This window comes from Octopus bimaculoides, chromosome 18 (assembly GCF_046866305.1).
Source record: "Octopus bimaculoides isolate indiv1 chromosome 18, ASM4686630v1, whole genome shotgun sequence".
NCBI lineage: Eukaryota > Metazoa > Mollusca > Cephalopoda > Octopoda > Octopodidae > Octopus > Octopus bimaculoides.
In genome coordinates this window covers 13,854,664-13,879,450 of record NC_142945.1, presented here as the reverse complement: position 1 = coordinate 13,879,450, position 24,787 = coordinate 13,854,664, and the positions used below count along the sequence as shown (strand labels likewise).

Genomic DNA, 24,787 nt, shown 5'->3' with positions numbered 1-24,787 from the left:
TACATACATAGATACTCTCACCCAAAGGAACACAGCAAAACTTCAATTTTATGCAAATTTCTTTAATGAAATATAAAAAAAAAATAAAAACACCTACTCTGTTGTGTTATGAAATTATTGGTATGAAAGTAATGTCCACTTAAAATATCCCTTTAGCATAGCTATTTGTGATTATCATGAGGTAAAACTCAAAAATAAATAAAACACAAGGCAATTGTCATATCGTGCTAAAATGAATATCAATATTTTAAGTAGTTAGATATATCTGCAAATGTTTATGTAAGCTGAACAGGATTGTTCATTCCAATACTAACCCACCTGAGACTGACAGACTGTCCCTAGTGTTCATATAAATGATCTGTTTTGAAGTGATATAAAGTCAAACCGTTCATCAAAATTTCATGTTCGTTTACTTGCCCCAAATGCCCACTTAATGGTGACAAAATCGCATGATTTATTATTTATTATTTATGCCTTATTATTTTCAAAATTAATTTGAATCAAAGACAGAGTATTTCAACAGAAATATGCTGACATAAGAGTTAAAGTAATCTAAATTAAAACCTTCAATCTAAATTTCAAGATGATTTGTTCTAAAAGAGTTCTAACAAAGTTATTTTACTAAACTCTTTATTTTCAAAACAAATTGAAACAAAAGCAATGTATTTCAATAAAACCATTCGAAGAAAAGTTCACCCCTTTAGATACCAAAGCACCTGAGACTGCCTTTGGTTCTACGACACAAACTCTGTGTTTTAAAGTGATCTAAAGAAAAATCTTACACCAAAATTTGTTCCAGTTAAATAATAATTTCTGCTGTAGGCACAAGGCCTGAAATTTTGGGGGAGGGGGATAGTCGATTACATCGATCCCAGTGCTTAACTAGTACTTATTTTATTGACCCAGAAAGGATAAAAGGCAAAGTCAACTTTGGCAGAATTTGAACTCAGAACATAAAGGCAAATGAAATGCCTCAAAGCATTTTTCCTGGCTTGCTAATGATTTGGCCAGTTTCACCGCCTTCTAAACACCAGTTTAATAATGATAGTTTTTTGTTTTTAATCAAATTCCTCATTATTTTCAAAATTAATTAGAAACAAAGGCAGAGTTTTTCAACTGAAAAGAGGATTAATGCGTTAATGATGAGTCATGGATGCATCAGACTGAGAGGTTTGTGATATTTGTTCTGATTCTTTATGTTCTGAGTTCAAATCTCCTCAGAGTCAACTTTGCCTTTCATCCTTTCTTGAGTTGGTAAAAAAATGTTGATCCAGGGTGGGGATTGGAAAAACTGTTAGGACTAAATGCCTAAATTTATGTGTATATATATATATATATATATATATCTATATATATATATGGTTCCAGGTTCAGTCCCACTGCGTGGCACCTTGGGCAAGTGCCTTCTACTATAGCCTCGGGTCGACCAAAGCCTTGTGAGTTGATTTGGTAGACGGAAACTGAAAGAAGCCCGTCGTATATATGTATATATATATATGTGTATGTGTGTGTGTCTGTGTTTGTCTCCCCAAACGTCGCTTGACAACCGATGGTGGTGTGTTTACGTCCCCGTAACTTAGTGGTTTGGCAAAAGAGACCGGTAGGATAAGTACTAGGCTTCCAAAGAATAAGTCCTGGGGTCGATTTGCTCGACTAAAGGCGGTGCTCCAGCATGGCCACAGTCAAATGACTGAAACAAGTAAAAGAGTAAAAGAGTAATATATATATATATATATATCCTTCTCATGCTATTATTGAACCGGGAGCTTAACACTGGTCCTTCCTTGGCACTTACATAGCCTTACCTGCATTTTAGGTATTCTGAATACCAAAACATCTCATATTATTATATACATGCACATTCACACACATTTCCTATGGCTACAGTGTCTTTTCTGAGCCAGTCACGCGACAAATATTTGGACTGTGTGTATTTATCGGTGCTTTGAGTATACATTATATATGCAAGTGCCTTGCATGGAGTTTTTAAAGTATGTATACATATTTGTGTGTTATACATAGACTTTACGATGAATATAAATGTTTGTATGTACATTTGAGCATGTGTGTGTGTCTGCATGTGTCTGTATATCAGAATATATGTATATGTGTTGGTGTGTTCATTAATTCACATATTGCTATTATTCTGTGTATTTATCATTTATAGAAGTGTGTAGATATGTATCTACATATATATGTGTGTATGTGGATATTATATATATATATATATATATCAATGTATTTTCTCTTGTTTGTGTTTGTATGAATGTGTCTAAGTGTATGCACACATAGTTTACCTTCCATGATATCATACAAAATATCTTAGGTCTAACTTTGAAATATTTTTACAGCATACATCTTTGTTTGGACATTTATTACATATTCTAAAATGCTGAATATAAACTATAAATGTATGTGTGTGTGTATATATATATATATATATATATAGATATAGATATATATATGAATATAAATGTAATCTATTTCTTCCTCTCTTCAATGCCCAACCAATTTTACATTATGTATTGTATTTTTTATTTTAATTTTCTGCATTGTTTTCCCTCATATGCACATGTCCTCCTATATCATTGCCACAACCATTTATTTTCATACCTAATAGGTCCTCATATATCTTGAGAGCTGAATACATGTTATATATACATATATCTCCTGCCATATAATTACTGTCATATGTATGTGTGTATCGATATATGCACATGTGTATATATACATGTATATATGTATGAGTGTATGCATATATGTATGTATATATATATATATATATATGTAAATACTTACGTGTATGCATATATATATACATGTGTGTGTATGTGTGTGCACGCACACACATTTCTATGCATACTTCTATACTGTTCATCTTCACAAAAGCAACAATAAGTAGTAGTAGTAGTAATTATTATTATTGTTATTATCATTATTATTATTGTTATTATTATTATTATTATTATTGTTATTGTTATTATTATTATTATTGTTATTATTATTATTATTAATTATCTGGAGCCTTGAGCAGTGTCGGACCAGACATCATATGACCTGTCACATTGTTCACGATATCAAAATCTATTAATCATATCTCACTCTCACATCTCGTATAGGCATCTGATAGGAAGAATGTTGAAAAATAATTAATTTTTCTATTTTCATTTCTTCCTTCTTATTTTACAACTGAGGAGATATGGCAAAATTTTGAGGAATTTTATTTATGCAAAAGAGACGTACTTTGACCCCTTTCGAAACTTTGAGAACTTTTCCCAAAAGTAACCAAAGTGATTTTGTGTCTAAAGATTTGACAAGGGGTATAGATTATAAGATAAAAAAATCATCAAATGCATGATTGACAACAGAAATCAAAATGATGATCTGCATAATTATTTTTATACGCTCTGTCAGATTGCTATATGAATATGCTAATCACTGTTGTATTTAATCACAGAACAGCTTCTTCTTCTTCTTTTATATCTTATTTTTTATTTGCGTAAGTCGTTGGACTGTGGCCATGCTGGGGCAGCACCTTTTAAGTTTAGTCAAACAGACTGATCTCAATAGATTTTTCTTTTTTTGTTTGTTTAAATCTGGTATTTTTCTATTGTTTTTTTTTGGGGCGGGGGGGGGGGCTGAACTGCTATGCTACAATGACATGAACAGACCAACACTGGTTCTCAAGTGGTGGTAGGTTCAAACACAAACAGAATGACACTTGCACATAGATAGATAGATAGATACATACATACATACATACATACATACATACATATAGGCAATTATACAGATAAACAAATTAAATATAACAGCTTGGGTTTAATATACAATACATATATATATATATATATATATATATATATATATAGATATAGATATAGATATATAATTTGAATGGAGGCAATAAAAGTGGAAAACTAGAAGAACATGATCTATCATCCAACAGAATATTCACTATATATGTGTATTTTCTTTGACATTATATATTGAATACACATATATATTGAATATTCTGCTGGATGATAGATAATGTTCTTCTGGTTTTCCACTTGTATTTCCTCCATTGAAATTATAAATTGTGAACATAGCTCAATTTGAGCACGCCAATTCTGGCTTGTTTCTAAGTATTGTTAATGTTAACATTCTCTATATAAAATAGTTTATACACACACACACACACACACACACACACACACACACACATATATATATATATATATATATATATGAGACCAAAGTGTATGTACGCCGCTATATTTTATATATAAAAAATACAAAAATGGGGCAAGAATGCAAAACATTCAGACAGACGATACAAAGAAAACAAGGACAGGTCATTCAGAGTTTTCTTTCCTCAGTCGAGTTCCAGATTATCTTTGCAATTTCGGCTGGTTATGATAATGAAGATGATACATATATGTGTATACATGCAAGCAGGGAGAAAGCAAAGACTGAAGACTTTCAGATAATGAATTTTTCAGTATAAATATATAGGTGCAGGAGTGGCTGTGTGGTAAGTAGCTTGCTTACCAACCACATGGTTCCGGGTTCAGTCCCACTGCGTGGCACCTTGGGCAAGTGTCTTCTACTATAGCCCTGGTTTGACCAAAGCCTTGTGAGTGGATCTGGTAGACGGAAGGTGGTGGTGGTGGCACTACCGTCGTCATCTTTGTCTGTTAGTTGCATATAACATACTGTGGTATTTCTGTGATAATGTCAATATGAGAGATTTTTTTTTGCTTTTGTTTTCAAAGGATTCTATACTTAATAATTTAATTTGACCTTTTGATTTTTTTAGCGCTTGTAATACTTCCACATTGTAACTTTTTATAACCCAAGTTCAGCTGGGAATATTTATGATCATTTGTCATTTGAATCTTGACCAAAGAGAATAAACATTTCTTACTACGCAGGTTTTACATTGGTTGTAGTTCTTGCTTAACCCCCAGTGCAGTCTTAATCGAGAAGACTTATGATTGAATGCATTTGAACTGTCACTATCTTTACTTGTAAGCTTATACTGAACTCATAGCCAGATTTACAGGAGCTGGAGAGGACAAAAGGGGAAATGGCCTTGGGCATCCCAGATATTGAGGGCTCTCTACTATATACACAGAACTCACACCTCCTGATCCCAACATTCTTGTGTGAAGAGGCCTTCTATCAATATAAAAACATATATGAAGAGATGGTGAAAAGTTTTTGGTTTTGGGTAAAAAAAATACAGATAGATCAGTTAATTATGATTGTATTCAATATATTCCCCTCTCAGATTCACACACTTATTGCAGCAGTCCATCAGTTTTTCAAAGCCCAGTAAAAGAACTTGGAAGGTTGGACTTCCGATCAGGCCTTTTGCAATACCATCAAAGCCAGGAGCTTTTCAGCACCCCCCTCGTATATTGACTTCTTTAAAAAATGTATCAGATTCTCTTTTATGATAATTAACCACTGTTTTCTTTGTGTTAATGATACCAATTTATCCAATCAAAAAGCAGCTAGCTACCCAGTCCCAAAAGCAACTAAAATTTCTTGGGGAATATTGAATTAAACAGAGAAAATAATTAAAAAAAAACAAGGCAAAAGAGAAAAAAAGGAAAAACACTCCTGAAAAAAATTCAGTACTATTTATTATTAATGTATGTGTATGTGTGGGTATATATATATATATATATATATATATATATATATATATATATATATATATATATGCACATACATTTATGTGCACGCACACACACACACAAATGTGTGTTTATGTATATGTATCCATATATAAAATGATAGATAGAAAGGAAGAGCAATAAAGAGATAGATAGAAAATAGTTGTCTCTTGTTCAAATTCTCTTGAGTCTTTCTTCTGTGAATGACCAAAGCAAGGACCTGGCAATGACAACTTGCAATTCAAGACACACAAACATGCATGCACACGTATTGCCATTCCTAAACTGCAGCGTCAAAACTTTTGTCTTATTTTATGAGAGAACAAGTAAGTACTTGTATATATATATATTGCAAAATTTGAATTTTTAATTTAGTTTTAATTATAGAATTACATCTCACAACAGTTAAAACAGATTTCTATTTAGTTTTGGAATTATTACATATATGTACAAATTTCTTTTTCATGAAACCAAATCTTTTCTTTTTTTTTTTTTCTCCTCTATAATTTCCTCATTTTGTACTATTCTACTTTATCAAGCACTTGAATTACTATACTATACTGGAAACTGGAAAGATATTTCTCCAAACTTCTATGTTTTTTAGGGATTAGTTTTCAACACTCTCAACCATCCCAGACAGGGATGATCTTTTAATGAAGTTGAATAACACTAGAATTTTTTTTATCCTATCCTTTTGATGATTTGAGAAGTCCAGTTTCTAATTCTATAATTATATTTATACAAATTACAGTTTTTGTAGTGGTTGTGTTTGTAGAGACCCAAGTATTTTAGTTCGCCATAGGGCCTATAAAGCTCTTAAGATAGCCCTGTTTGTATTTCTTATTTTGCTACTTCCAATAATACTAGGAGTCATTGCGGAAATTGCACTGTTACTTGGAAAACAAATAGATTGATCAATAATTCTATCTTAGATCTCAATTTCACTTTTGTCTATCAAAATAGCATCTCCTGAGACATTAATCTGAATTAATTTTGGGGGTTGGGAACATTTTATTGGTGAAGGTGTTCTCTTGAAATGATGATTCATTGTTATGAAGAGTTGATTATAGGGATACATAAGTAAAACAATGAAATTGAAAGCCAACAATAATGGGGAATGTATACAAAGAAAAGCGTAGTTTTCCTGATTTATAATAGATATCATATTTTCACTGATGCTACATTAATACGGTAACTAAATGATGCTACTGAAAAATAGAGATGAATCTATAACAACACCTACTGCTATGTATTAACTTATTCATTTTGGTCATTCCGGGTAGACAAGTTATTTTTGTATACTCCCCATTATTAAGGTTTTTTTAATTATCTTCATTGATGCTTCAATTATGTTTCTAACACAAAAGATCACTCTAATTTTTCAAATACACTTCATTAAGTTTTTAATTTGATTGTCTTCTGTTAATATTTTTCAATGTATTAGAATTTGGTGTTCATTTTTTTTTTTTTAGAAAATATTTCAAATTGTTTGTCAGTGTAATATAATATGTTCTCAGTGTAATATAATATGTTGTTATTTCTGTGTTATTGTTTAAAATGAAATATAAATTTAGCTGATGTTGTTGTTTATCATATCATTTCCACATCTGCACAAATTTTCATGAATGATAGTTATTTGGTACCTGACACTGTTGCTGGTGCTTTTCTGCAACATTAGATTTCACTTTCACTTTCACTAATCAGCTTCTTTCAGATTGTCTATGTTCACTAGTTCGCAGCTATCACTGTCAAACATTAGTTAACTCAGTGGATGTTTACAACCATAAATTCTTGATCCTAAATGGATGTAGATAAAACAAAAAAAAAAACAGTAGGCGCAGGAGTGGCTGTATGGGTGTGGTAAGTAGCTTGCTTACCAACCACATGGTTCCAGGTTCAGTCCCACTGCGTGGCACCTTGGGCAAGTGTCTTCTACTATAGCCTCGGGCCAACCAAAGCCTTGTGAGTGGATTTGGTAGATGGAAACTGAAAGAAGCCCGTCATATATATGTATATATATATAATAAAATTTCTCTGCTTTGCTCCCTGACAATAAATTACGTACTATCTTGTTGTTTTGGGCCTATGTTCAATGATGTTCCATGAATGGTCTGTTTGTATTCCTGAAAAGCTGTGAGTTAATAGCTAAGCATAATGTTAAAGACATTTATTATTGTCATATCTGTTTCAAAAATAATCTTCAAAAATCTTTTGAATCTTTAATGAAAATTTTGCCTAGATGTTTAACTGTCAACTTGGCTAGCACTAAAGTGTGCATTAGTAACGGATGTTATAAAATATGTGTAATTAGAGACGTAGATCTATGAAAAGAAGTGAGTTGGAAATAACTGAATACTGTATACGTGATGCCTGTACTAAATAAATAAATGATATAGTAATATCTCTGAGTATTTGAAAAACAAACACTGTTTTAAGCACACAAACTATATGAAACAATTGTAGTCATTGGTTTGCTAGATGCAGCCGATAACTTCTGTAACTAATTTAATACTAGAGGTAGTTTTAGAGAGAGCTCAATATTCGAAGTAAAAATGGAATGGAAGACAGAAATTCAAGGGATGAAAGCAACAGTATTTTTCCTGTCTTGCATGGAACAGACCATGTGAAGCATGTGTAAAGAGTGTGAGCCTTCTTTACATGCCACTGGCACAGGAGCCAGTCAGGCGGCCCTGGCATTGATCATGTTCAGATAAGGCTTTTTACGTGCCACCGGCATGGGATCCAGTCAGGCAGCATTGGCATCGACCACGTTTAGATGGTGCTTTTTACATGCCACTGGGACAGGAGTCAGCCAGGTGGTCCTGGCATCGACCACATTTGGATGGTGCTTTTTATGTGCCACTAGCATGGGAGCCAGTCAGGGGGCACTAGCCACAGCTACGATTTTGGTTTTACTTGACTCAACAGGTTTTCTCAAGCATATCATATCACCTGACTCATCAAGGGTACTTTTAAATGGGCCGGACATGCAACCCTGGCATGTAGATGTAACATTAATTTACTGGAGAAATAGAAAACAGTTTAGTTGAGATAGTAAATGGAATTTTTGACTATCAGTTGTTGAATGTAAAGGAGTTGTATGTGCTGGTATTGAATATGTAGTGTGAATTAATGTCTCATGCTTGATGATAATGCAAAATGTAGCAATAATGGAAGGTACCAGGGATGAAGAAAGGTTAAATAAAGCACAAGGCGCAGGAGTGGCTGTGTGGTAAGTAGTTTGTTTACCAACCACATGGTTCCGGGTTCAGTCCCACTGCATGGCACCATGGACATGTGTCTTCTGCTATAGCCTCGGGCCAACCAAAGCCTTGTGAGTGGATTTGGTAGACAGAAATTGAGAGAAGCCCGTCATATATATGTATATATGTCTGAGTGTGTTTGTGTCTGTGTTTGTCTCCCCAAACATCGCTTGACAACTGATGCGGTGTGTTTATGTCACCGTAACTTAGCAGTTCGGCAAAAGAGACCAATAGAGTAAGTACTAGGCTTACAAAGAATAAGTCACGGGGTTGATTTGCTTGACTAAAGGCAGTGCTCCAGCATGGCCACAGTCAAATGACTGTAACAAGTAGAAGAGAGGTTGAACTGGTGAAAGTCGGGTATTTCAGATTGGATGATACTTGACGAAGAGAACTGACAGTAGGCTGTTTTTCAACCCCATTCATCTGAAACCAACATCATCATCGTCGTTTAACGTCCGCTTTCCATGCTAGCATGGGTTGGACGATTTGACTGAGGACTGGTGAAACCAGATGGCAACACCAGGCTCCAATCTGATTTGGCAGAGTTTCTACAGCTGGATGCCCTTCCTAACGCCAACCACTCAGAGTGTAGTGAGTGCTTTTACGTGTCACCCGCACGCAGGCCAGTCAGGCGGTACTGGCAACGGCCACGCTCAAAATGGTGTATTTTATGTGCCATCTGCACAAGAGCCAGTCCAAGGTAACAATAGATTAACTCAAAATTTCAATGGCTTTCTAATTTTGACAGCTACCCACTCCTCTCTCAAGCTTTTAACCTGCTTACTTCTCAGTTTCTGGTAAAAAAAAAAATTTAAAAAAATTAAATTAAAAAAGGAAAAAAGATTTCCACTCTTGACTGTCACTCGTTGTATTTGAATTATATACTACAAATGTCACTACTTATTGTTCCATGCAGAAAGGTCAAAGGAAAGTTTGGAGTAGACTCTAGACATGGTCACTTGACCTGCCAAAAATAGCACACCTCTCTCAAAAAGGCATACCTCTCTCAAAAAGTCACACCTCTCTCAGATCACATTCCATCATCTTAATAAAAAATAGGACACGCTAGATAATGTAGTTCTTGAATGTTTGTGGTTGTATATGTCTTTGACAATAAGTTTATTTGATCAGGGTTGCCTTGGCGAAACAACAATGGCAAAAAATCTTGCTAAAATCACTTCCCATCATCTTTAAAAAAAAAAAGCCTGGAAGGACACAGTCGACAATGTATTCATAGCTACTTCAAACAGATGGAATGGTCATGGTTGCAACGACTTCGATCATAGATTTCTTGGTACAAAGTTAATGTAAGAAAAGTGAAACAATAATAGGAGATATACCTCATTGAGATCAAATCCCATCTAAAAAAGGAAAAAAAGAAAAAAAGGGATACATTAAATTATTAAATAATAAAGCCCAAGTTACTTACAAGAGTGGGTGTATGAGGGCATGCTGAGAAATTCCTGGTTTTTGGTAAAAGAAAACACAGGATGATCAGTTAATTAGGAATATATTTAACATATTCCCCTCCCAGATTCACACACTTATTGCAGCAGTCCTTCAGTTTTCCTAAGTCCTGAAAAAGATCTTGAAAGGTTGGACCGCCAACCAGGCCTTTAACAATACCGTTAAGACCAGGAACTTTTCAGCACCCTCTTGATATTTTACCTGAATATCTAGGTGGGAGTTGACCTGTTGATCTGACAGGGTAGGGTTAGATAACACTTTTCCCCCCTATTCCTTTAATATCACAAAACCTATAATTGTCTTTGTAGTTATATTTTGACATTCATGCTGTTAATCTCTTGGCCCTATAACTAGTACCTTACCCAATGTAAGATGATCGTTAAGTGAAAGATCAAGTGACTGTTAAGTTAGTAAACATAAGATATGCATAGTTTTGGGCAGCAATGTAAAATCTGTGGATGCCTTCTGCAACCTACTCATCTATTAATCTAGTCAATAAGCCATGTAAATGACAAGGTAACAAATGCAGCTATCAGATACATTCATCAAATCTCTACAGAAAATTATAGGGTGAGTTGCTAAAAATTCAAGGAATGGGTTTGAAGTGTGTTTATATAAGTAGATATGCTCACCTGCATGCATCACATGTACTCATACATCACATGCCTACACACACACACACACACACACACACACACACACACACACAGAGGCAGACGATTGTAAATGAGCATATATGAAAGTGAACGTAAGCAATATACACATGTAAACATGCAAAACAGATCATTGTGTGTATGTACATATAAACATACTTGCATTCTGTCTGTGTATATGTACACGGTGGTGATGATGATGACGACGACATATATGTATATACATGTATAAAAATGCGTACATAGACACAGGCATGGCTGTGTGGTAAGAAGCTTGATTCCCAACCACATAGTTCCAGGTTCAGTCCCACGTGTCTTCTTCTATAACTTTATGAGTGGATTTGGTTGGTTGAAATTGAAAGAAACCTTTTGCATATATATATATATATATATATATATATATATATATATATATCCTTCTCTCTCTCTCTCAGAGAGGCAAAAGCACCTACACACACATGTACGCATGCAGCAGTAACTTCTGCCTACCAAGTTCAATTACAAAGCTTTGGTCAGCCTGGGGCTATAGCAGAAGACACTTGCTGAAAGTGCCACGTGATGGGACTGAGCCCAAGACCATGTTGCTGGGAACAAGCTTCCTAACCACACAGCCATGCCCGCACCATGTACGTATATATAACACACATGCACACACATATTTATGTGTGTTTGCTTGCGTGTGTATGTGTGTCTATATGTAAAACAGAGATATGTATATGCTCACACACATGCATACACATAAACACACATCTACCTCACTGTTGAAATATATTTCAAAGGAAGTTGAAATATTTGAATTACTGTCTGTAATTAGAGACAAACATGAAGTTGTTTTGGAGGGCTCTTTTTATCATTAGTCTCAATATTTGAAACAAGAAAAGAAGTCCTGATCTACTTGAGATTTGGGCAAATGACTTTGAAATACTTTGCCCCAAACCAATAGACTAGACTGAAATGATGTTTGCTTTGAGTGTCATTATTGAATATATCAGGCTGAGTAAAAAGTAAGCAACGTTTTGAAACATGAAATTCATCACAATATATTTCAACAATGCAGAGATTTTATTCATCAAAGTAAGTATCATTACAATCAGCACATTTTTGCCATCCAGTTACAAGTTTGTTTATTCCAGTAAAATAAAAATCTGGAGTTCTGGAGCTGATGAACTCATTGAATGCACTTTCAGCATCGGTTTGATTTTTGAACTCCTTCTCTCACAGGAAACCATCAAGGTGCTTGAAAAAGTGGTAGTCGGTAGGAGAAAGGTCTGAGGAATAAGCTGGGTGGGGAAGAACTTTGAGGCAAGTCCCTCAACTTCTGGATCATTATTAGTGAAACGTGTGGTCAAGCATTGTCATGAAGAATAATTGGCCCTCTTCTGTTGACCAGTCTGGGACGGAGGAGTAACAAATTTTCATTCATTTTGGCAATTTCATGACAATATATATATACTCATTTTTTATTCTTTTTTTTTTTAGTCTTTTTACTTGTTTCAGTCATTTGATTGGTGCTTAATTTATCGACTCCAAAACGATGAAAGGCAAAGTCCACCTCGGCGGAATTTGAAGCCTGACATCACCCTGACATCTGGCCACCTAACTCCCCAGACTGCGACCCCTTGATTACTACATGTGGGGCACAGTTGAGCGAGAGACCAACAAATCAACCCCAGGACTTATTCTTTGTAAGCCTAGTACTTATTCTGAACCGCTAAGTTACGGGGACGTAAACACACCAGCATCGGTTGTCAAGCAATATTGGGGGGGGACAAATACAGACACACACACACACACAAACACACATATATATATACATATATACGATGGGCTTCTTTCAGTTTCTGTCTACCAAATCCACTCACAAGGCTTTGGTAGGCCCAAGGCTATAGTAGAAGACACTTCCCCAAAGTGCCATGCTGTGGGACTGAACCCGGAACCATGTGGTTGGTAAGCAAGCTACTTACCACACAGCCACTCCTGCGCCTATATATATATATATATATATATATATATACACACAAACATACACGTAATATATATATATATATATATATATATATATATATATATAATGTATATACACAAACATACACGTATATATATATATATATAAATATAAGCCTTCATATGTATAATATGGTTTTATTTTCTAGCATCCTCACATTTATAACCATCATTACATTTCATTACGGCATTGCTCTATGCTTGAATTCATTTCATGTTTACTGAGCGCTTTGCTTAGATCCTTTGCATGAAAAAACAATTATCATTATATTAGCAAGATATTTGTTTCCCATCATTGCTAACACACACACATACAGACATACACAAATTCATTTGAAATTTTGTGATTCGCTCCTGTTGCATCCTAGTTTCTCAAGATACTGTTGTGTGTAATCCTCGAGGCAGTATTTCTTTTGATGATAGCAGCTAATAGATAAGTAAATGGATTTTGTTTCAGTAAATTATTGAAGTATTTATTTATCTAGTTTATATATGTTTCTTTCATTGACTATCTATATATTCATTTATTTATTTATTGGTATCTGCAAATGAAGTGATGGCCATAGGTTGGTGCGTGGCATGGGCTTGTTAGTTGTGCTGGCATTGGAGTAAATGAAAGCAGTGATGGTGTTAAAGCAAGATAGTATTTTCCTGATTGGTTTCATTCATTAATTCTGGTGACATTAAAGGGATACAACATCTGTTAATTGTATTTCAAATCTTTCATCTCGCGTGATTTTTATATTTGTTGCTTTTTGTTTGGTTTTCATTTTTATCAACTTCATTACATGTATTTTACCTTTTTTTTTTTTTTCGTTATGTGTGTTATAGCTTTTATTAATTAATTTATTTGGTTATTATTTTTTGTCTCCAATGTCATTAGCGGAATATGTTATTGGGATTATGCTGGAGTTTGTCCCAATTTTTGATAACTGGGGAGAAATTGCACAGGGATGCCATATGCATAGAAAATAAACAGCTAAGCATGTACAAAAAAAAATAAAAGCATCTTAATGCATTCAGCAAAATAATTTTAATAAATTAAAGCTTCTTCTGTAGGATGGAAGGAAAGATTAAAAACATGTAACAAAAAAACAAAAAAAGCAAAATGTGGTTAAATCTGATCAGTCTGGAAGGGGCAATAACTATGAAGTGTCAGTGAATATTAAGAATTATGATCTAATTACAATTAACTGAGATGTTGAGTTGTCATTTTTACTCTCCTTGAATAATTGTAATTGTTTTAAGTATTAAATTAAGTATGTTAATTTGAATTAAGTTAATGTGTTAAGCATTTCAAAAACATCTCTCTCTCTTTCTCCCTCTCTCTATCCTCTCTTTCCTTCCCTCCCTCTCTGTCTCTTTTACTCTGTCTGTCTGTCAGTCTGTCTCTGTCTGTCTGTCTCTCTCCTGCTTTCCCTCTCTCTCCTCACCTTTCTCTCTCTGTCTTTCTCATTCTCTGTCTCTCTCTCTCTCATACTTGGTTTTAGCAGCTGAGAGTGAGGACTAATTCAAACACTGTTTTATCTTATATCTTTCACTTGTTTTACTCATTGGACTGTGGCCAAGCTGGGGCACTGCATGCAAAGATTCAGTCAAACAAATCAATACATGTACATGCACTGTGGAGTGTGATCCCTAGTGTGCTAATCAATATTGGTGTTGATGATGATGGTTTCTCATAGTCCAAGAAGAATGGTTCTACAGTTTTTTGCTGAACAACCTGCATAAATGGTTTGCTAATAGCGATTAAACGTACATCAAATTGTCTTTGCCTGAACAGGTGTGCAACACATCAGGTGTCAAAGTGATTGCAGAACATGAGATGAAGTGTTTTGCTCAAGAACACAAATCACCACTCAGTCCAGGAATTGAAACCACAATCATGTGATCATGGGTGCAACACCCTAACCTAGGCTGTGCAACCTCGACTGATTAGCATTACTATATGTAAATATCACACAGAACTTGGTTGGACTTTTATTTTGTAATTGTTTCAGTTCTTGAACTGTGGTCATGCTAGAGTACTACCTCAATAGTTTTACTCAAACAAATCAACACTCGTGCATATTTTTAAAGTGGTACTTATTCTATGAGAGCATAAACCTTGTCAAGCAGTGGTGGGGAACAAACACAAACAGGACACACACACATCCCGCAACTAATTCTACCTAATAGATCTTTGTTCTCATTTGGCATCAGCATTTCTCTTTTCCGCATTTCATTGTGGGGTAGGATACCCGTGGTTGAAATAATTAGAAACTGGCTTGGTGTGAATAGTTACTGAGTACATTTTTCTTAGCTTATATCTAAATTTTAGTGTCTACAAACTATACCTTTTACTGACATTTGAACTGCTAAACTTTTTTCTAATGAAACCCTTCTTATTGGTTTTCTGCATGTTTTAACATTTTTTCTTTTTGACATAGAAAATTCCTATAATTTTTTTTAAAGATTTCTTTTTTGCAATGGACTCTTTAAAAATTCTCTCAATTTACCATACAAATATAAAATAAGTTGATTTTACTTTGTGCATTAGAAATGAATCTGGGATGCCTGGAAAATGGTCTGAAGAGTTGTTCACTTTGGTGCATTTTTATGCCATTATACATTTGATTTGTATATGCACATATATCTGTATGTATGTATGCATAAACTGTATATGTGAAGTGTATATAATGTGTATGCACCTTTGAATCAGTTCAGTGTCAATGATGTAACAGAAATTGAATTATGAAATGGCTGTAACCATGTGGAAATAAATCTTATTTGTCTCTCACTTCTCCTGGACTGAAAATGATGATAATATATATATATATATATATATATATATATATATATATATATATATATATATATATATATATGGAGGTGAGCGTGTTTTATCTCCTTGACAACTTGATATTGTGTGTTAGCTGTAAATAAGTGTTACCTTCATGAGTGGTATCCTCCATTTTCCAGTCTTCCATGGAAACATGTCTGGCAATGGAGAAATATTACTTTGCCTAGAAACAGATGACAGTTGATGACAGAAAGTGCATCTGGCTGTAGAAAATCTACCTCCCTCAATATATTTCATGTGACCCATGCAACTAGTATGTAAATGCATACATTAAATGGGGATGATGAATTTAACTTTTTTTTTAATGACAAATACAAGATACTTTGTTATTCTCATCGGTTTTAATACAAAAAGGTGAAATATTACTAATAGCAATTTAACTTTGTATTAATTAATAATTTACACAAGTTTGATCAAATTACTATAAGACAATTTTTTTTTTTTATATTTTCATTATTGTATCAAATTGAACAAAATAAGTTTAAAATACCACATACACTGTTCTTGCCTGAGTATTTTACGAGTATTGTAAATAAAAAATATTTTACCATAACATCATACACACACACACACACACACACACATGCACAAACAAACAGTCATTGAATATCTTAAACAGGTTTCTCAGGATCTTAAAGAACCGTATTTAATGGCATAGAAGACATAGAAATACATTTAATGCACCCAAATTAGAGTAAAGTTTATCCAGGAAAACGTTTTTAGGGTTTTAAAGCTTATTAGAAGGCCAAGGTTAATTTTTGAGGCATTCCAAGGTTAATAGGTTGAAGCATTCAAAGGTATATAAGAGGTCCAAGATTAATCTCGAGACATTCCAAGGTTAATTTTTAAGGCATTCTTTTAATGCTATCAAATATGTTCTAATATTTAATATCTGATATGCGATATTATTTGATATCTGCTTATTACTAAATGAAACAATCTAATTTGGAAACAAGTTTAGCTTGGCAAAATGCTTAGTGGTATTTCATCTGTCGTTACGTTCTGAGTTCAAATTCCGCCAAGGTCGACTTTGCATTTCATCCTTTCAGGGTCGATTAAATAAGTACCAGTTAATCACTGGGGTCGATGTAATCAACTTAATACCCTTGTCTGTCCTTATTTGTCCCCTCTATGTTTAGCCCCCTATGGGCAATAAAGAAATAAATTTCTAACTTTATTCATATTTCAGTATGACATTATTTGAAAGCTGTTTATCACTGTAAATAGATAAAACTGTCATTAATCACAATGTTGCTTTAAAATAATTTAGTTGATAACAAAAGACCTTATTGACCAATCAATCCTTGAGTGCTCGGTTGTCTTGTTCTTTATTTATGAAGAGGCATGGCTGTATGGTAAGAAGCTTGCTTCCCAACCACATGGTTCTAGGTTCAGTCCCATTGCATGGCACCTTGGGCAGGTGTCTTCTACTATAGCCTTGGGCCAACCAAAGCCTTGTGAGTGGATTTGGCAGATGAAAACTGAGAGAAGCCTGTTGTGTGTTTATATATATATATATATATATATATATATATATATATATATATATATATACATATATATAAATCTTTAGTTAAAATATATTCAATGAGAAACGATTGTAAGATGCTTTAAAAACTTGATTCTAAACTTTTAAACTGTCATATTTATTATTATATATTCATACTTATACATATTTACATATATTTCTGTATGCATTTATATTTTTAATACAACAATTATTCTACACACATACATCTTTTGGAAGAATTTTCAGATATTGATTTCCTGATATTATATATATATATATATATATATATATATATATATATATATATATATATACATGTATGTATGTATCCGTATATGTGTGTGTGTGTGTGTCTACATACACACGCATATATCTTTGTCTGTGTCTGTCATCATATCTGTGCTTGTCCGGCACCACTGCCTGACAACCTGTGTTGGTGTGTTTATGTGCCCATAACTTAGTGGTTCAGCAAAAAGAGACCAATAGGAATAGTACCAGGCTTATAAGTACCGGGTCAATTCATTTGACTAAAAATTCCTTGACGTGGTGCCCTAACATGGCTGTTGCCAAATAACTGAAACAAGTAAAAAAAAAAAAATAATAATTAAAGTTTAACACCCTGTCTATTAATAGTGATATAAAGAACTGGTTCTGTTATATTAAAAAGTATTACTGATTTTTAGTTTCATGGTGGTTTAATAATTATATTTGATTAATTTTCATGCAAGTCTAGTTTCATATACTACAGTAATTGATTATGTTCTTTATATCTAAGATAATCAGCGTTTGATAAAAGAGATAACAATGACATCACACCTTATGCTTGGCTGTTTAAGGCAAAAATGAATGATAGTGTTTATTTCACATAACTTATTAGATTTCAATAGGAGAGGAGATATATTAAATCTAATATGTGTATGTGTGTGTGTATATGTATGTATATGTATATATGTATGTATGTATATATGCATATATGTGTATATGTAGATATATAAAAATATATATATATGTAATGTATGTATGTATGTACATATATATCTGTATATATATATGTATGTATGAGTGTGTATATATATATATTTATATATTAGATTACAAGAATTATCAGGGTAATACTTGTATATGTCTATTATATATCTGTGTGTGTGTATGTGTGAATCTGCATGTACACACCAGCACACACATAAACTAGATACATACATACTTACCCATATGCATACATACATGAATACATACATACGTACATGTGTTTGTGTGTGTGTGTGTGGGTGTATTCTCAGGACCATGTGTTGAAATAGTGACAGTTTCATGTCTGTCCCTCATTTCCATTAAATACTGCCAGAGTGCAATGATGCCAATATACATACATATATATATATATAGGTCGATTGCAACAGATGACTGAAATAGGAAATTTCTCCATTAAATTGACTCAACAAACAGAAATCAGTTGATGAAATGATATCACATATTCCGATCCTTTTGAACATAATTCTTTGAAGTGCAATGTAGAAACCAATAAAAGTACTTTAAGGGCTTCCCTCTCTTTTCCTATTTCTGTTTTAGTATCTTTTGTTTCTTTTTATCTTTCCCCGTTTCTTTCTCCTCCCCACCCCACCCCTCTTTTCGATTCTTTTCTTTTTTTAATTATTTTTTTTCTTTCATTTCTATGAATTTATGTGTCACTCTTTTATGCTGATGCCAGTTTATTACTCTGTTGAATTCTCCCCATCATTCTTCAATTTTTGACATCTTAGATTTGTTTAAAGACATTGATTGATTGATTGATTGATTGATTTTGTTACTGTCATTCTCCTCCCTCACCCTTTGCCATTTTCTTCTTCTTCTCCTCCTCCTTTCTCCTGTTCTTATCCTCCTTTCTCTTCCTTCTCCTCCTCTTCCTTTTCCTCCAATTCACCCTTCTCCTTTTCACCACTCTTACTCCTCCTCCCCTTCTTCTTCTTCTTGTCTTCCTCCTCCTTCTTCTTCTTCTCTTCCTCCTCCTTCTTCTTCTTCTATTCCTCCTCCTTCTTCTTCTACTTTCCTCCTTCTTCTTCTTCACCATTTCCTCCTCCCCTTCTTCTTCTCTTCCTCCTTCTTCTTCTTCCTCCTCCTTCTTCTTCTTCTTCTTCATCTTCTTTTCCTCCTTCTCTTCTACTTCTTCGTCCATTTGTCTCATTTCTTTTTTATCTCTCCTCACTCCGAACTAATTCTCTTAATCATTTTTCTGTTTTCTCCTTTATCTCTGCATAATCTTTCCCTCGATATCAAATTAATTTTATTTATTTCTTCGAAAATGTTAATAGCAGTGGTTCAATTCCCATACCTGCCTGCTTACCTGTTTGACTTTTTTTTTTGTCTGACTGTGAATAATATTTTACCCAGTTAATACATTTTTCAAAACATGAAATTATATTTCTGTCCAAATTGTTTTTGTTTCTCAGAAACTAAAAAAAGATAAAAAAGTGTGTCTCAATTTTTTTTCTTTCCATTTCTAATCTAAAAATTATTATTCTTGTCTAAATTTCTATTGTCTTTTTGTCCTCTTTCATTCAACTATTATGATGATCATCATCGCCATCATCGATGCCACCATCAGTACCACCACCACCACCACCCATCCTCCTCCTCATTAAGACAGCAAACTGGCAGAATTTTTAGCAAGTCAGGTGAATTGCTTAGTGGCATTTCGTCCGTCTATATGTTCTGAGTTCACACTCCACCAAAGTCGACTTTGCCTTTCATCCTTTTGGGGTTGATAAAATAAGTACCAGTTGAGTGCGGAGGGGGGGGGGGCGATGTAATCGACTAGCTCCCTCCCCCAAAATTTCATGCCTTGTACCTATAGCAGAAAGGATTATTATTATTGTCAACATCATTATCATTATCATTATTATTATTATTATTATTATTATTAACATTATTATTATTATTATTATTATTATTATTATTCAAAAGCTATTATGTGCTGTTTTAATTAACAAAGTTAATATCTTGAAATTTGATGTCAACAATTTCCTCAAATTTCCTGAACCTTGGAATATAAGATATCACTTTTCTGTAGGTCAACAATGTTCTGGTCTTTGGCCTCTTTGGAAGCAGTTTGAATGTTGTGCCAACTGCACCAATAACCACAAAAACCAGTATCACTTTTGTCTCCTGCAATCTCTTCATCTGTCTCTGTTCATAAAATATGTTATCATATCCCAAAAATAAATGTGTGACATATAAATCAATCAATCAACTTTATAGTTCATGCTGGAATGTGTAAGTCTGAAATAAAAACCACTAATACGAAGTCATTTTCACAGACTCGCAACGTCGCTCGCCATCAGAATTCCAGCTCCACGGGGTTGGTCTAAGTTGCGTCCTGCCTGGTCAACAGCCGGAGCCAAAAAGGGTGAAAGGCGGTGAAGCCTAGCTGCTGATGATGATTGCGCATGTGCATAAGGGGCTTCTGTCAGATCTCCGGAAAGCTCTAATCCTATGCGCATGCATGGATGAATGTTCCAAAATGGCGTCTAGAACCAGGCGTCACTACAGATTGTTTGCGAGAACTATTGTAACAGTGGTTGAAGACCAAGAATTTGCACATCAGTAATTGGTTTGTAGTTGAAAGGCTTGATTTTGAGACAGGTAAAAGTCTAAAAGCAAAGATAGCCACTAAAACAAAACATAATGCCACTGCAACATTCAGACTGCCTCAATAGAGCTGAACCAAAATAAATGGCACATGAAAGTAAAATTAATTAAAAAAACTGAAATGGAAATAATGGAATTGTAAATATCATACCACAATATTTTTAAGCATAATAATCCTTTCTACTAAAGGCAAAAAGCCTGAAATTTGTTGGGGGTGGGGCACTAGTCAATTACATCACCCCCAGTGTTTCACTGGTAGTTAATCTATCGACCCCGAAAGGATGAATGGCAAAGTCAACCTCGGTAGAATTTGAACTCAGAATGTAGCGGCATACTAATGATTCTGCCAGCTCGCCACTTTATTTTTAAGCATAATAATAATAACAAATACCAGGGTATGATATATCTTTTATCTTCTGCTTGTTCAGTCATTAGACTGTGGCCATGCTGGGACACCACATTGAATTTTTAGTCAGATGAATTGACCCCAGTACTTATTTTTTCTTTTAAGTATTGTATTTATTCTATTGATCTCTTTTGCTGAATTGCTAAGTTATAGGGATATAAACACACCAACACCAGTTGTCAAGTAGTGGTGGGATACAGAGACAGAGAGAGACACATACACATGTAGATATATATATATATATATATATATATACATATATACACAATGGACTTCTTTCAGTTTCTGTCTACCAAATTCATTCACAAGTTTTTGGTTGACCCGAGGCTATATAGTATAAGACACTTGCCTAAGGTGCCTTGCAGTGGGACTGAACTAGGAAGCATGTGGTTAGAAAGCAAGTTTTTTTACCACATGCCTACACAATGACATTAACAAGAATGAAGAATAGCACAATACAGGATTACATAATACAAAGGCTGACATGTGTTTCTATTCCATAAGCATTTTTAAATACAAATCAGTCAATATTGGATCAATTGTGAAATCAAATATGTCCAAAACATTATACAAACATAATGTTTCCAAGGCAACCCATACAAACATGAATCTAATGAGTTGCTTTGAAAACGGATATGTTTGCATAAGTTTTGGATATATTTGATTTCACAATCAATCCAGTATGAACTGATTTGTATTTTTGACTATTTATCATATCTGAAAAGGCTTACATAACAGAAATATGTTACACCCTGTATATGACGCTATCGGCCACGACTATGATTTCACTTGGATCGATAGGTCTTCCCAAACACAACATATCCCTAAAGGTCTCGGGTTACTTGTCATTGCCTCTATGAGGCCCATCAAGGATCACTGAGTCCCAAAGATCCTTAACTGAATAACTAAACTCTATAGTATAGCTATCAACTCAATAATACCTAAATTCTCAGCATGTCAGAGAAACAAAAATATTTTCAAGTGGAACAACAAAACTGGAAGACACCAAAAATGCTTGCTACAATTGTGAGATATTATAATTGCTAACATACAATAATGTTGTTCATATATAAAGAAACCTTAAAGCTCGTTTGAGGTTTCAGTTTTGTTGTTTTCTTTTCACAAAAGTAGAACATTTGAAGCAATAAGAATAATTAAGAATAGGTGCTGCAGGGTTAATTTATATTAATTAACATTAAAATGAAAATTAGTTCAATTAGATTATAATTGCTTCAATCCAGTTTATTCCCTTATGCTATTTGCCTGCCAAGATTCTATGGAACTTCCGAATAGTCTGGAAATATTGGAATATCTTTAAAGTTCTTTGTTGTAGAAAGGAGTACTTAATGGGAACTCTGTTTAAAGAAATAGGGTGGTAGGGTGGAGAGAGAAAGAGAGAGAGAGGGAGACAGAGAGACAGAGACTGTGTTGTAAGGATCAGTAGTTTATTAGATTAAACACTGCTGAGAGCAATAGAAGAGAAGGATAGAGGAAAAAGAGAAAATAAAGAAAGAAAGAGAGAGAAAGGCATGGAAAGATGTACAGACATAGACTGAAAGAGAGAGGGAAAGAGAAAGAAAGAGGGGGAGTGAGAGAGAGAGAGGAGGAGAGCTGTAAGGACCATTGAGTCCATATTAGTAAATATTGCTGAGAGCAACAGAGAAGAGGAACAGATAGAGAAAGTGAGGAAAGATAGGAAGGAAGAGATGGCCAGAGAGAAAGAAACAGAAGTGATGAAAGAGAGAAAGAGCAGGAGCAAGATATATGAGAGAGTGAGGGAGAGAGAGAGAGAGAGATAAATAATCAAATGAGAGAGAGAGAGAAAGAGAGAGAGAAATAATAGCTGGGAAAGAGGTAGAAAGTTGATAGGTTTTAAAAGAATTGATAAAGTCATTTGCACAGCAACAAATAGAAAACAAAATAAATAAGATATTTTCTAATTAGAAACCATACAACGCTATCAACAGGAAATATTTTTCAATAAATTCAGTTTAACAAAAATGTTCTCCTTTTGCATTTTTCCACTAAAAGTATTTGTCTTTGAATTAATCAGCTTCAGGTTTGAAACTTTCACATTGTTGGAAGAAATCTTCTCTTCTCTGAGAAACCTAATTTCCAAAACGACAGTTCTGTCTTTTTGTTTTCTAATTTGATTTGATTGTCTTTACTGACTTTTAGTTTTCATATTCATATATTTAATGTCACTTCTCATTCATGCCCGTGCTTGAGTATGTGTGTATATATTTATTCATATATGCGCGTGCGTGTGTGTGCACATATGTAGTTGTAGAGTGAGTTTCTCAGCTACCACTAGGTAAAGACTCCCTTTGGTCATGAATGACCACGCGATTGCATCTAGAAAGTTCCCCTCTGAGGCACAAGTCCAGGCAAGGTTGTTCATGAAAGACCAGGAGTCACCCATGAATGTTCAAAATCTACCAAGTTCAAAATATATCAAAGTAGACATTTAAAATTTGAAATCTAATCATGTCTAACAGGAATGCATTATCATTATAATAATAATAATTATTATTATTATTTCATTGTCTTTGCACAGCTTCTAACACTGGAGATGTACTATGGTGTCAACTGTTCACTACCTGTGAACTAAGGTAACACCCCTTATTTTCAAGCACCATCCAGAGTATTTGAATGGTTCCAAGTAGCACTGTTTTCTGCAAGTGCTCCACCTTTATTGCAGCCTCTAATTGTTCCATGTACTTCTCAAGATTTTTACCCACTGTTCCCAGGGCTCCGACAGTTATTGGTACTACTATCACCTTTTTTCAGTGACCACAACTTCTTAATCCCCCAAGCTAACCTGTCACATCTATTGACTTTTCTTTCTTCCTTATCGCATGCCTTGTTGTCAGCTGGGCATGCTATATCTATGATCCAGCATCATTTGCTTTCTTTCTCAATTAACACTTTGTCTGGTTTCCTATTCTCTATCTCATGCTCGCACTGAATCATAAAATCCGATAGGATCTTTGCATTATCATTTTCGATGATGTTTTCAATCTTATGTTCATACCACTTTTTTGCTCTGTCATGTCCATACTTGTTGCAAAGTGTCCAATGGACAATCCTTTTTATGTTGCCATGACATCGCTTATATTCTTTCTGGGCTAGTGGCGTACATTGACTGGTAATATGCCAAACGGTTTCACCATTTTGTCCACAAATTCTGCACTTATCACACTTTGATGTGTTGATGTAATTATATTTGATGTAATTGGTTCTTAATGCTTGCTGTTAGGAAGCACAGATTAGAGTCTCCGTTTTGGTTTTAAATCACTTTTAGTCATCCACAGCCATCTTTTTCCTCTGT

General features: G+C 34.1%; 1 protein-coding gene across 4 annotated transcripts in view; it reads left to right on the top strand.

The window, feature by feature from the left end:
• Positions 1-24,787, top strand: part of LOC106874937 (NAD(P)H-hydrate epimerase) — a 788,445-nt gene that overhangs the window by 250,741 nt on the left and 512,917 nt on the right. Inside the window, exon 1 of one of the 4 annotated variants that reach the window (XM_052974457.2) lies at positions 5,881-5,992. The exons of the other annotated variants lie outside the window; for them this stretch is intronic. The gene's annotated coding sequence lies outside the window, so the exon portion shown is untranslated. Of the gene's footprint in view, positions 1-5,880; positions 5,993-24,787 lie in introns of those variants that run through there. 4 annotated transcript variants of the gene reach the window in all.